The sequence below is a fragment of the Coptis chinensis genome, chromosome 2 (genome assembly GCF_015680905.1).
Source record: "Coptis chinensis isolate HL-2020 chromosome 2, ASM1568090v1, whole genome shotgun sequence".
NCBI lineage: Eukaryota > Viridiplantae > Streptophyta > Magnoliopsida > Ranunculales > Ranunculaceae > Coptis > Coptis chinensis.
Window position 1 is genome coordinate 83,703,080 of NC_141457.1, and position 14,898 is coordinate 83,717,977.

Below are 14,898 nucleotides of genomic sequence, written 5' to 3' on the forward strand. Positions count from 1 at the left end.
AACCTAGTTGTCCCTGTTTTTGTCTAAACATGTTAACTTCTCTGAGAAAGATTTCCAAAAGAAAGAGTCATTGAGCCATCCCGACAATTGATTTGGGCATTGGCGGTTGCCAAGAAAGGGCGCCCTAAGATGATGGGAATGGAATCATGAGCAACCACGTGTCAAGAATAACAAAGTCAATTTTGGATAGTAAAAATCCTGAACTTTAACGAGAATATTTTCAACTACACCCTTGGGATACTTAATAGAACGATCGGCTAACTACAAAGTCATTTTGGTTGGTTGAAGTTTTGTTAGACCTAGTTGTTTATATAAATAAAAATGGAGTAAGTTAACACTCGCCCCGTGTCTAATAAAGCAGTTGTTATGAAGGTATCACCTAAGGTGCATCAGATGATAGGGCGACAGGGTCCTTGTACTTAACAATTCCGTTATGTTCGGAGGATAAAAGAGGATATTGTTCGGTTAAGAATGCTTCGTGGGGTATGTTGGTTTTCCTCTTCTTGGTGCACAACTCTTTTAGAAACTTAGCGTGTTCGGGTAGACTTTTTTTATAGCTTCTAGAAAAGGTAGGTTTATAGTCAAATTTTTAAACACTTCCCTAATCTCATCAAAATTCTCGTCCTTTTTAAACACAACTAGTCTTTGGGGATATGGTGTTTTATCGCTATTTTAATTGAAGGGATAAAAGTATTATTAGTCTTTGCTTTATCTCTATCCGTTTTCCATCTAGGTATCCATATTGGAACCTCTACAGGTGTAGGGTCTTCACTTTCTATTATTGGGTCTTGTAATGTTTTCCCTTTTTGGTTGTGGTTTAACCGGTACTTCTACGGTTGTAGGGTCTTGAGTTTCTATTATAGTATTTGGTATGGTATCATTTTTAGTTTATGGGTAATCTTAAAGGCATAGTCACTTGGTTATCAACTACTCACCCTGAGCGAAGGGTTGTGACTCACTGTAGGTCCCCACTGGTTTATATTACCATTACAAGAAATAAATCTTTGTTTATTTCAAAGGCGGTGTTTGTTGACTTAGGATTAGGCGCTTGACTTGGAAACACGCCCGGTTTGGTTATTATTTTGGTTAGAAGACATGTCAATAACCTTTTGGCACAAAGACTGCATCATTTGCATCGTTTGTTTCATCATATTAGAGTTTTGATCATGCCGATCTTTCATCAAGTTGGAGTTTTGTTGCATAATTTGATTTTGTTTCTCCAACAAGGTCACTACTACTTTGTCGTAGATGGTTGTATTGGAATTAAAGCTTGTTGGCGTTCATGTCTTGATGTTGATAGTTACGGGTTATGGGTACTAAACCTCTATTCCGGTCACCTAAGTTCCCTTGTCCTTGATGTTGAGTTAACCGGTTGAAGTGTGATGGTTGTGGTGGTGTTTGTGCATAGACAAGAGGACAATAGAAGTCGGAATGCTCAAGACTATAAATGCAGACATTACAACGAGTAGAGTTAATGTTCATGACCTGGAGTGGGTTGTTGTTGAGCGAGATGGCATCTACCTTTTAGTGAGGGCATCGATAAGAGTTTTAAGCTTCGGGATCATGTTTAACCTCAAGAGAAGAAGGAGAGGAGCGGGAGGAATCGTTACCTCCCCAATTGTTGTTCTTCTTAGATTGATCTTCTAAGAATTTATAAGCCTCCAAGGCTCCTTTACTAAGAAAACTACCCCGGTCATGATATCTAGAACCTCCTTATGACGATGTAAAAGCCCCTTGAAGAAGGCACGAACTAAAAGCGTGTCTTTTCGCGAAGATTATGATCTTGGGCATTCAATGAGAAGATCGATTGAAACGATTCGGAGCCTCCGAAAAGGATTCATGAGGATTACGGCGGAAGAAATGAATCTTTTGAAGCATTTCATCCGTCTTTAGTGGTGGGTAAAATTGTTCTATGAACAATTGAACAAGTTGAGCCCATGAGTCCACGAGTTTGGCGTTTGGGCGATTAACCAAGACGCCTTATCGGTTAAGGTGAAAGGGAATACCCCGGTTTAATTTGTTCCGCACCAACCGTGGGATGGTGAAATGTTGTTAGGACTTGTTCAATCCCTACGACGTGTCGATAAGGTTTTTCATGGTCTAAACCATGAAAAACAGGTAACAAATTAAAAATATTGGGGGGATTCGGAAATCCCCCATCGGGTCTGCTAGAACGATGGAAGATTTGGGGCTATCATTTCGAGGCTTTGTAGAAGTCGAGGAGAGAGAGTCTCTCTTTCTTGACCATTATATCGGTGGTGCGTGTGAAATTCTTAGATAGGCGTGTGGTATTATTGTCTACGAAAAACAAGCCTGATTATACTAGAATTAATACTCCTCTGACAAAAGAAACGAGGAGTGGAAGAAGGGAATACCTGATTGCGTCCTTGCTTCGCTTATAAATAGCGTCTTGTTCACGCGTGTTCAGTGTATATAACAAGTTAGAACACTGAAAAACTTGAAAAAATCGAAGTTCGAAACAAAAATGTGGAAATCCGACAAAAATCAGCTCAGGGCGCGGGTGCGCTTCACTTGGGCAGAGAGCCTTCGGTGCAAATTCGAATGTCGAATGTTTGGAGCGGTCGCGTCGCTTCGAGCCTTCGATGTTTTGGCGCAGTGCGCTTGCTTAGGGCGCGGGTCGCGCTTCAGGGTTTTCGAGTTTTAGGCCTTTTATCGTACTCCAAAAAATTTGAAATTTTTACAGTAATTTGCTAAGACATCTATCAAGTAGCCTGTAAAATTTCAGATCAATCGGAGCTATGAAAGTCCCTATACTGCCCTGCAAAGTTTGCAAAACAGTTTTTGGACACAATACAAACAACTGAATGGTTAACCCATCAAAACAAAGCCAAAAATTACTAAATTTTTACTGGAGACTCCTGACAGATCCTACTTGTTCCTGTAAAACATTTAGAGCAATTGGAGTTCTACAACCTCTCCTCATCGGCTGGTGTTCCAGATATTAAGTGTTTGCAACACTGCAAAAACACACTGGAAACACTCTACTATTTAGGAGGTCAAAACAAATAAAAAACTCGTCAAATTTTTACTACAAACTCCTGACTTAGGATAGATACTCCTGTAAAAATTATAGAATTTTTAAAACTCCCTAAGTAACCTTACTCGTTTGTTTTTCAAGAACATACGGTGTAAAAACTGAAATGTAGCACTATAAAGATCGTATTTTTTCACAAGGTAAAACAACTTTTAAAAATCTGAAAATATTGCAGTAAATCAACAATACATTAAATATTATGTCTGAAAATTTTCAGAATTTTCAAAAATTTAGAAATACCTTCACCGCAGTGTTTTTCTCTGTGAATCCCAGAGCCCTATGCCCGAAAAGCGATTGAAGCGGTTCGAAAATTCAAAAAATAAGAATGAAAAATTAAAATGGTGGGTGGGTATAGAATGGGGGATTGCCCCTTGGATTCAAGCAATTGAATTCTTGTCTAGAACGAGATTAAGATGGCAGCGGCGCCATTTGATACCCGTAAAAATAATATAATCCTAAATATTAATGTTAGCAACACTAATACGTAATCCTACCGTTCTTACGTTTAAATCAAGGGTTATTTAGACTTTGGTACCACTTTTTACACCGATATTAGGAAATAAAACCAGATTTCAAAAAAATTAGGAAATAGTACCACTTCTGTCAGTTGACTGTCAGTTGACCGAGTTGACCGAAGTCAAACTGTTTCAATCTGTTATGATTTTCATAATGTCCACAATACCCTCAGGGTTTTTTAGACTTTGGTACTACTTTTTAGACCGATATTAGGAAATAGTACCACTTCTGTTAGTTGACCAAGTTGACTGAAGTCGCACTGTTCACAAAACATGCATACCCTCAGGGTTTTTTAGACTTTGGTACCACTTTTTAGACCAATATTAGGAAATAGTACCAAATTTCAAAAAAATTAGGAAATAGTACCCACTTCTGTCAGTTGACCAAGTTGACCGAAGTCGCACTGTTCACAAAACAGGCATGCCCGAATTAAATAATTTCACCTCCGGTATTTCGTCCTTTATACTTTCGATATTTACCATGCCAACACTACCAAATGTTCATTCTGAATCTACTGTTGCGATCTTCACAAAAAGATTTAGGCTAGAACATCGAGAGACAAGGCAGTCGTGTAAATGTGTAATTGACATGCCGTATTATCGTTTTGGGCTGGGCCTAAACCTTGATACAACCGGAACACGGGCTTTCTGAACTATTTATTTATTTTTCCTAAAATAATTGAATTTTTAAACCAAGAAGAAACCTTTTAGTTACAAAAAGAGACGAGATGTTTAGATTAGGAGCAAAAGGGATGTTGAGAATAGGATCAAAGTTTATGAAGCAAAGTCTAAATTGCAACACAAGTTATCAAACTGGGTTTCTACGACTAACTCTTTGAGCCAAAATACGAGCACCCTTTGCATTTGAGACAGGAGGTGACTTCCCCCTCATGTTACTTCCCCCGTTCACAGAAGGCAATTCCATTTCATCATCTGAAAATAACCTATCCACAACGTTCAATGCATTGGCTTGAGATAGCTCATTCGGTTCCTGTGAATTAAGATAGCTTAACCCTGCAAACTCATGATCCTCAGCAACAAACTCAGGCAAGCCACTTCTACCATTTACGACATTGTCTGCATTTACTGATCCACTATTTCTCTCAGGTGCGTTCTCAGTGAAAAGCTTCCTCACTGTTGAACTAGCAGCCCTGTGTTTTATCCCATCTCTAGTTCTTTCCACGCTCCCAATAGAGTTCAAAATACCAAGGTCTGCATCAACTTCTCTTCCGATCGTGCCACTCACATCTTTATCTTTAGGAGAAACTTCCTTCCCAGAGTAATTATTACCCAGAACATATCTTGTTTTGCGTGCAGCAGCAAGACCAGAAGCACGCAACGACGCGATACGAACTGACATAAAGCTTCTGCTTGCTGAGCCTGAGTTGGAGGACAACACACACTTAATGTCAATTAAATGAGCAAGTGCCTAGACAACACTTATTCCTAAAGCCAGAACAAGTAAACAAATACATACCTGAATTTGGTTCTGATACACGCTGCTCTACTGTAATTAAAGAAAAATATATGAAAAAATTAACACAGTAAAAAAAAAAAAAAAAACCAATCTTTATATATTATAATAAAATGACACGTGTACTAAAACTCTCAACATTTACACTACCTTCATCATTGTCACTCAAAATTTGAGTTGCTTCACTCTCGTTATCGCTATCAATAACTTGTGTCTTCACCAAATCCACATTGTAATCGTCTAGTAATTGGGTATCTGCGTAATCGTCAAATGGAAGAGTGGAAGCCTCAGAATCGATAACTTGTGCTGCAACTTCGGTCAACTTGGTCAACTGACAGAAGTGGTACTATTTCCTAATTTTTTTGAAATTTGGTACTATTTCCTAATATTGGTCTAAAAAATGGTGCCAAAGTCTAAAAAACCCTGAGGGTATGCATGTTTTGTGAACAGTGCGACTTCGGTCAACTTGGTCAACTGACAGAAGTGGTACTATTTCCTAATTTTTTTGAAATTTGGTACTATTTCCTAATATCGGTCTAAAAAGTGGTACCAAAGTCTAAAAAATCCTGAGGGTATTGTGGACATTATGAAAATCATAACAGATTGAAACAGTTTGACTTCGATCAACTCGGTCAACTGACAGAAGTGGTACTATTTCCTAATTTTTTTGAAATCTGGTACTATTTCTTAATATCGGTATAAAAAGTGGTACCAAAGTCTAAATAACCCTTAAATCAATTATTCTTACTCTCAAAACATATCATGCAATATAATGAGTAAGGATTCGTCCACTCTTAACTCTCTAGACTTAAATCGAATTCAACTAATCAAACCCAAAAGGAACAATGGTGAGAGTAATGATTTGATGTGAAATTTCTATACTACCATTCCCAACACAAAAACAATAATAACAATAAGACATAATTAAATTAAACTGAAATTAAAACTAATTTAGAACTAAGATTGTGAATAACTAATTATGAATTTAAGACAACTAAATCTAAATAAGAATTTAAGAAATAATCTAAATTGAAATGAAGAACTAATACTTTATTCTAAAAACTAAAATATGATTCTAAACTAACTAATTGAATAAATGTAAAAAAACTAGATCTAGATCTAAAAACTAATCTAGATCTATCTTTTTCTAACCCTAAACTCCATTAACATTAGCTTCTAACTAACCTAATGGGCCATTAACAAAGAGTCAAGCTTTTGTTTTATACTTTCGGATCCAAAAATCGTGCATGGGCTTGGAAATGTTATGTTTTGGGTCGGGAAATCGGCCCAAAACCCAATTTCTTTAGTCCAAAATGGGCTCTTGGTTGTAGTTGGCTTAAACAGATGTTTTGTCCACTTCTGCTCTCCTCTGATTGGGCCAAGGCTTGGACCATTGGAAAGCTCTTTTCGAGAGCGGTCGTTTTGACATAAGGTAGGCCCAATTCGAGGTCCGAGTCCAAAGATATGGTCTTGCGGAAGTTCTCACGACTTTGTCAAGATTTGTTTACGTCGCGTGGACTTTGACTTTTCAACTTTTGAGGGCTTTACAAAGGCTTTGTCTTCTTAAAATTGGCCTTTAATCACGCAAGGAACTCCTAAGAACCGACCTTTGCTCCTTTATCTCGCTAAAGTGGCACATTTTCGCACATAATAGACTTTGAAGCCTCGAAATGCATAAAACACGAATGTCGATTAACTCTTAATTATTACTCACATAATTGGTCTAAAAGTATGATTGTTAAGGGGTTAAAACTACAGTTTTGGGCTCTTATCACACTCCCATCCTATTTACACTTCTGGGTAATAGGCTCAGCATCACTAGCCTTCTTCTTACCCTTACCATCTGCCACAGCAACATCAGCCGCCAACTCCTTCAAATCCATTCTTTTCAGAGGAACCCGACCTGATGAAGAACGTCCACCCCTAGTAGCAGGTCGTTCTTCACTCTCAGCCTCATATCACATTCTCTTAGCCCCTTCTGGCTCACCACCTTCAGTTCGTCTCTTCATAAAAGGCTTCCGAACTTAAAAAAAGGCTTCAGAATCTACACAAATCAACCGACGAGCCATCTTCTTCTTCTCTGCCTTCTTCAAGTTTATCTTCGCACCACCTCGTCTTTTGAAGTAGTGTGCAACCTCCTCCAACAAAGACGTTTTTTCTTCCCAACTCAGCATAGCAAACTCTTCAATAGCTCCCGTAAATGTATGACCATGAGTGATGACCTCTGCAAAACAAACAAACGTCAGAACGTAATAACATCAACTCATGACCACAAACAAACGACCTACACAAACAAACGACCTAAACAAATAGATAACCCACACAAATAGCAACCTACCATCAGTCTTCACACAACGATTCTCCAAAACACATCCAGGAGGACAATAACTCCCCACAATCAACAGAAGCCTACGCCACCATTCCTCCTTACTCACACCAACAATCACCAATGATTTACCCCTCATCACTTGTAAGCCAAAGTTCATAGTAGAAGATATTTTCACAGAGAAATGCTCTAGCACATCAGACAAACAAATATTGTAACCCCTCAGTCTCAACATATCCAAAACATGAAACACCCTCCAACTATTACCCACAAATTGCAAAGGTGCCTTCCCACAAAAGTTCAGAACGTCCAAGGTCAGACGTGAGAACGGTAACCTCAACCCAGCCTTCAATTGGCAATACGTAATCATAACCCCACCATCTTGAGGAACATAATCTGAACCAAAAACGTTCTTCTCACTACTCAGATCGGGTATCTCCATCCCAAACTCTCTTCTCAAATCCCCAAAATTATCAAACACCGACCTAGGTACCGCCTCCTTAGTCATCGTCTCCAATGAGGAAGACGATGACGCCTCATCTTCACTACGAGCCCTAACGACACCACTGTCACCACTTCTTTCCATTTCCCTCGATTCAAACATCCCTACCTCACCACTCATGCTATCAGAAGTAATAGACATTGAAATTTTCGTTTTAACAAAATCAAAATCACATACAATAAAGGAAAGACAAAAGCATGCACTTATTTTGGAGAAGAAGATGGCTAGTTTAACTTTCTTTCTTCACAACTGGTGGCAAATAAAGAGTCTTGGCAAACGAACCGACTTATAACTGCACAAAACCCAAAAGAAAACGTTGGCGTACCCAAAAACCCAAAATCATTACATATACTGACCACGCCAACAAAAACGGCATGAGTTGGGCCCACGAATCAGAAATCCCTTTTTCCCGCATAATTTCCAAAATTTTCGATTTTCAAAAGCCCACCAGCTATTCGACATGTGTTCACTGTTTCAACTTTATTATTTTCAGACCATCTCATCCTAACGAGTCAAACAACCTATAAAGAATAAAGGGGGTTGTATAAGTACCCTTCGTTCTCAGACACTCCTTACATCACACGTGTCCAATCCATCAGGTCATATCCTCACAGCTCGTATACCACCAGATCGTACTGCGCCACAAGGACGTAATCACGACCCAAACTCAGGTCATCCCAAATATCAATTACAGCCATACATGAAATCAAATTATCTACCGCACTCCTGAAGCTCAGTCAACGCACTAATGAATGAGACATTTACTTTGTAACAGCAAGAGTAATGACGAATCATCAAGAAAACACAAAATATGGATCTACACTTAACAACGGTCTGAAACAAATAAGGAGAGTCATACCAAACGTCTATAAGTAGATAGAGATGAACTACGTAAAGCTTGATTCAAGTTCACCTAAGAAACTTGATAATGCTTGGTAACTCTTATCCCAAGCAAGAGTGTAGCCATTCCCCCTCAACCTCAACATCAGGTTGTAGATAGAAACCTACACATCTACATTGGTAAATTAAGTTCATTTGTTGAACTAAAATGTTCATTCATGATATATTTGTTATATAATTTGATTTTTTTTTTCTATTTACTTAAAAATAAATATATTTTTGGAATAAAGTTTTGTACACATGTGATTGCATCTGAAATTAAATCCAACAGATGTCAAATTCTTAACTAATTAATGTGTTTCATCTCTTGGTGAGCTGCACAACATAAAACTATGTAGGGTACATTTCGTCTCTATAAGCAATAAAAACTACACAAGGGAGTCGTGTTCTCGTGTTGCAATGGACTTTGTATGTTCCTCGCATGCGTATAAGTTGTTTTTACTTTTGTTGCGCGTAAATAACAGAAAAAGATCTTTAGTTTGTTTAATTCAGGCTCGCAGCTCTCAGCTCTCCATGGAATCTATGCGCGCTCCACGCCTCCACAATGAATGACTCCGGAATGTTCAGTGAACTCGATTACTTCGACTTAAATTGTTATGCACTTGCCCATTGGGCCAGAATTGTGCCTCTCTTTCATCAACTAGCCCATTTGAGTATCCACTGAGCCATTGGGCCAGAATATGGGCTTAAATTGTTGTCACCCTTCAGGAGTTCGGACTTAGGAATACGCGTGCCTGTAATCGGCTTGCTTTATACTAGAAAAGCTAAGAGGGGGCGAACGGCATTGTCTAGAAGGAGAACAAATGAGATGATCACATTAGACTACCTCTAGTGCCCTGAGCTCTGCCTTCATAGTTGTTGTAGGCTATGCCTGAGTTTTGGCTACCTTCTGTTCATGATTACTTTAATCACCAGTCACCACAGCTGCAAAATCCTATAATTCTCCCACAGAAAATTGGAAACCTGTATCCCATGAAATTTTGGACGTGAAAATATTTATAACTAGACCGAACGAACGTTGACATCTACAGTCAAATTTGATTAATTAACTTCTATACGAGCTATTCATTCAGTATCAGCTGATCTTAAGAAATAGAAGTTAGGCAAAGCATAAGGCATAGGTTTAGCAAGAGTTCACTAGCCAAGTCTTTCCCATTCCAAGCTCCACAAGAGGCCAGTTTTTTAGAATGATCATGTAACTTCTATATGATCATCATTACCTGGTATAACTTATATCTACTACTGTCGATGATTGGCCTGCATTCCCTGTGCGCAGTATGCCAATACAGCAAACACTTGCATTTTACAAAATTAATCTTGATGTAATACCATTGGCCTAGCATAATTATTAGAAATGTTCAATCTTACAACCGAGTAGTATGTATATTGTTCTCAAGTAATCAAGCCACATAAGAGCTGAAACACTTGGAAACTCGTCCATGCTTACTCCAGTACACTGAAGCTCGTAACTAGCTTCTTTGGTGGTGTGTTTGCAAACTCCCAATTATATTCAGTCATGAGTCCATAATCTCTTTGCCCGCCCACCTCATCCATGGGCACTGCATCTGAAAGTTCTTTCAAGTCCTCTGGTGTGAGCTTTACTTTCAAGGAGCCAAGGTTATTATCCAGGTTCTTAATCTTGGTTGTCCCTACAAACACAGAACGACAAAGTAGCATTGAACAAGAAAACTGAAAACATACAGTAATTTTATATTGCTGAGCATTAACACGAAACATCCTATATCTGCTCCGGCAGGAATACTTCCACCAAGTTTATTTTCACAAATGAAGCAAAGTCTGTAAGGCTGTAACTTTGTAAGCTTGTAACCACGTGTTGACTCGGTCTTCCCTCACCCTCAGGCCTAAAGCCCATGATTGGTTTGGGAATTTCTTCAGAAAATGTTCGAAGCAAGTGAGTGCTTGATCCATTACAACATGTCCAGGATCTAGAAGACTAGAACAGTTTTCTATTCGAAGTAGGACTATAACCCCTTGTGGAGACGTGGAGTATCACAAAGCTCAAATTGGTCGGTCAGAGAAGGTAAGAAAATCACTGAAGCATCCATTAGCATGCAAATATAATGACTTACAAGCCTACTCTGCATTCTGCTATGGCTTCTTAAAGAAAATAGGAACACAGCTAATTTTCCAGTTCTAGTGTACTAGGAAGAATACTAGTTCAAGTGGTAAGCTGGTGGAGTAATCCATTATAGACTTTTAACACTTTCGTAGAGAATGATAGATTTGTATTACAAAATTCAGGACAACTTCCAATTTATTCCTCATACTGCATTGCTCCATTTACTATATTAAGGGCTTCAGGCTGCTTGATTTTATGTTCACTTTTCCCTTGTTGTTCTCTTCAGTTTAATTTAGTAATAGACTAAAACACTAAGAAGGGCAATGTACTATTCAAAAAGGGCACTTTGGTACAATGTACTATTTTTTGTACCAATTTATGCAATGTACTATCTCAATTTGACCAATTGATACAAAGACTCTAAGTCATGCCAAATTAGACTGCCGGAGTGATGATGTGTCAGGTGAAAACAAAACCCTTGAAATTGACAAGCAATTCAAGATCACTTCAACATCAATTGAAGTAAGTTTTCACATTTTCATTGTATTCAAATCTTATTTTACCTCTCTTTACAATTTTGTGTTTTAATTTAGAGTTTTTTTAATTTAAGGTTTTTTCTTCACCTGACACGTCATCACTCCGGCAGTCTAATTTGGCATGAATTAGAGTCATTGTATCAATTGATCAAATTGAGATAGTACATTGTATAAATTGGTACAAAAAATAGTACATTGTACCAAAGTGCACTTTTCGAATAGTACATTACCCCTTTTAGTGTTTTAGTCATTGAGAATCCATTATAGACTTTTAACACTTTTGTAGAGAATGATAGATCTGTATTACAAAATTCAGGACAATTTCCAATTTATTCCTCAAACTGTGTTGCTCCATTTACTATATTAAGAGCTTCAGGCTGCTTGATTTTATGTTCACTTTTCCCTTGTTGTTCTCTTCAGGTTAATTTAGTAATACTCAATAGTAACAGATTTCAAAACAAAATTGAGATGTGTAAACATAAATAGAGAGGCCTTTACCTGGGATTGGAACAACATTTTGATTAAGAATCCATGCTAAAGCTAGTTCTTGGAGGGGTGCAACCATGCTTAGCAGCCAAGTTCGCAACACGGGTATACAGAAGTTTGTTCTTGTCTAAGTTTGCTCCTTTATACCTGGGATGGCTAACCTATTATCAAAAAGAAATTGCAATTGAAGTAAGGAGACCAAATTTCAATGCCAAAATATGTGGAAAGAATATAAACAAACTTTTAAAGATTTGAGCAGAAGATACAGCATAATACCAATTTGCTTTTTTCAGGCAGGCGCTCCACAACAGCCTTTCCACCAAAGAATCCACGTCCAAGAGGGCTATATGCAACTATCCCAATACCAAGTTGTCTGGAAGGCAAGAGGCAACATGAGACAAAAATCCGGAATTACACAACCTAAAAATAATCATCGCAACAAAAGCCTTATACCAGCTAATTGTGGAGGAGGGATGACAGGATTTCTTAATTATCTGTTAGACACCTTCATATCAGCTCCTAATTCTCCGTTTATGCCATTACACGAAACAGGAATGAACAAAGTCTAAAATACTAAGCATGAAACTGCGGAAAATCATTTAGTTAAGTGCCACCTCAACAGTTTGATGAAACCTAAAATGAACTCATGAATTATCTCTATTATATTGACTTCTATTGATGTTTTAAAATCATGTAAAAAATGACAGAAGTGGATCTAGTAGTCTTATGCACAATGGTTTTATTTCAAGAATGCAAACTACTGGAAGCAAGATATGAGCAAACCGGCATAGCGGAATTATCTCTTCCTGAATATTGCGAGTCCATAGTGAATACTCCATTTGTACAGCTGTGATTGGGTGAACTGAATGTGCCCTCCTTATTGTGTCCGGGCTAGCTTCAGAGAGTCCTACGTACCTAACCTTTCCCTCTTCCACCAACCTTTTGAGTTCCTCCATCTAACTCCAGTATCATTATATCATTTGTCAGCAGATGAACAAGGTACAATTTCAAGTAGTAACGAAAAGTCAGAAAAAGTATGCAATTCTCACCGTGTCTTCTATGGGCACCGTTTTATCCACTCGGTGTTGATAGTAAATATCTATGTAATCTACTTCTAGGCGCTTAAGACTAGCTTCACAACATTTACGTACATATTCAGGGGTACCTATAACCCCATATCCACCTCCCTCAAGCATGCCTATGCCAAATTTTGTTGCTAACTGAATCTTATCTCGAGGAAGGTGTTTCAAAGCCTGCAGATAGTAACCCAAACTCTTTTGAACATATAGAAAACAAGAAAGAGATTGTAATTTTGTTAGCCTCAAGGATAAACAAACACCAAGAGATTTCTACTTCCATGTAATTCTAAGCCTTGTACTTTCATGCTTCAAATGATATATGCCTAAAACAAAAATTGTTGCTGCTATACACCAAGGCAATACTAGAATGCGAATTATTTAAATATTATCCACTTTGACTGCCTGGCCCTATACTTTCTTACTTGTTCTGATCCAAGTTTAAGAATATTACCTTCCCAACCATGATTTCATTGTCATAGTTAGATCCATATACATCTGCTGTATCAAAAAGAGTGATTCCTTTATTAAAAGCATCCCTGATTACGGCACACCCAGCTTCATGGGAGAGGGGTGCATTGTATGCTCCAGAGAGCCCACCACAGCCAAAGCCCAACCTTGAAACCTGCAACCGTTTCATGGAATTATTTGTTTTTCCAATCAAAATTCTCGTATGGGTATCTGATCTTATAAGAGAAAAGTTAACTACTCTAATTCTCATCCTAGTAGTAACAATCAAATAAATTTATCAACTGCTACTTAAGTATATTCATGAGAGGAAATTAGCTTACTTCTAATCCTTGGCTTCCTAACTTGACTCTTGGAACTTGAATTGGACACTCGTCCTCCATCTTTTCTTTTCAAAAACTAACTTACGACTCTGTATATTTGGCTCTCAATTGCTCAACCCAGTGTAGCACGAAGCAATAAAATTTCACCAACTAATCCTGTTATTGGATTGGGACATCTTTACTTCTATAGTTCTATGTACACCCTTCCACCTACTCCTGCATTATTTCTCAATTAATAACTTCAACAACCAGCCATTAATGCTCATTCACAGTAACGATTTTAAGACCAAATATGTTATTTCTTTTTTATGTTTTTTACCAGCCATTGCCCACGTACTATTTCTCAATTCATGCTTCAAATAAACCTATCTAATAAATAAACATTGCTTTTCACGAGTCACACGGGGGATCCAAAAACTCACGGGGTAGGTGCAGTTTACCATATAAATAAATACTAGTAAATAAATAAACTAGGAACCGTTTGTTAGGAATATATAAATTAATTTTACTTATTCTTTACCAATTACTAAACCACACAAATTTTTTGTTTAGTTAAATCCGAGCCTAATGTATACACTATGTCTTTAAAACAGATTTTCTCCCTCACAGTGCTTAAAGGTTGAAACTGTCTCTCAAAATAAAATGGATTTCCTGAAAGCTAGCATTTCAATTCTATAGAATCACCGAACACAACATAGTATTTGACTAAGAACAGAGAGAGAAGAGAAATATTAGAAATGTGTGATCTGGTGTCTTTCTCTCCAAATTCATCCACTATTTATAGGTGAAAAGTGTCTTTTCGAAACAGCACAGTGACTCTTTGAAAAAGTTAGACACCTCTTTAAAAAGTCATATGTTTCAAAACGACGTACCATTTCGCTATAAAGCACTGTTTCGAACCAGTGCCTATTTCGAAATGTCACATTTTTTTCGGCATAATGCACTGTTTCGAACCAATGTATCATTTCAAAAATGTTTTTTTCTCTTTACGTACTGTTTCAAGTGAAACCTATTTCATCTCAAGTGGGGTAACTTGAGAGACAAATTACTCGTTCATATCTCAATGGATTTGTACAAATCCATTTTTCTAACATCATTGCCCACTATCTCATAAATAATTAAGAAACTTGAGAAATTTAGATACAAAAAAAATGTCA

At 37.7% G+C, this 14,898-nt stretch overlaps 1 pseudogene across 1 annotated transcript; it reads right to left on the bottom strand.

The window, feature by feature from the left end:
* Positions 1–10,073: 10,073 nt before the first annotated feature.
* On the bottom strand, positions 10,074–14,103 carry LOC147518377 (perakine reductase-like; annotated as a pseudogene). The gene is made up of 7 exons (XR_015211781.1): positions 13,742–14,103; positions 13,405–13,575; positions 12,924–13,127; positions 12,658–12,830; positions 12,151–12,247; positions 11,887–12,035; positions 10,074–10,421 (listed from the first exon to the last, which is right to left on the bottom strand). The product of XR_015211781.1 is annotated as a perakine reductase-like (transcript).
* Between the last annotated feature and the right edge of the window lie 795 nt (positions 14,104–14,898).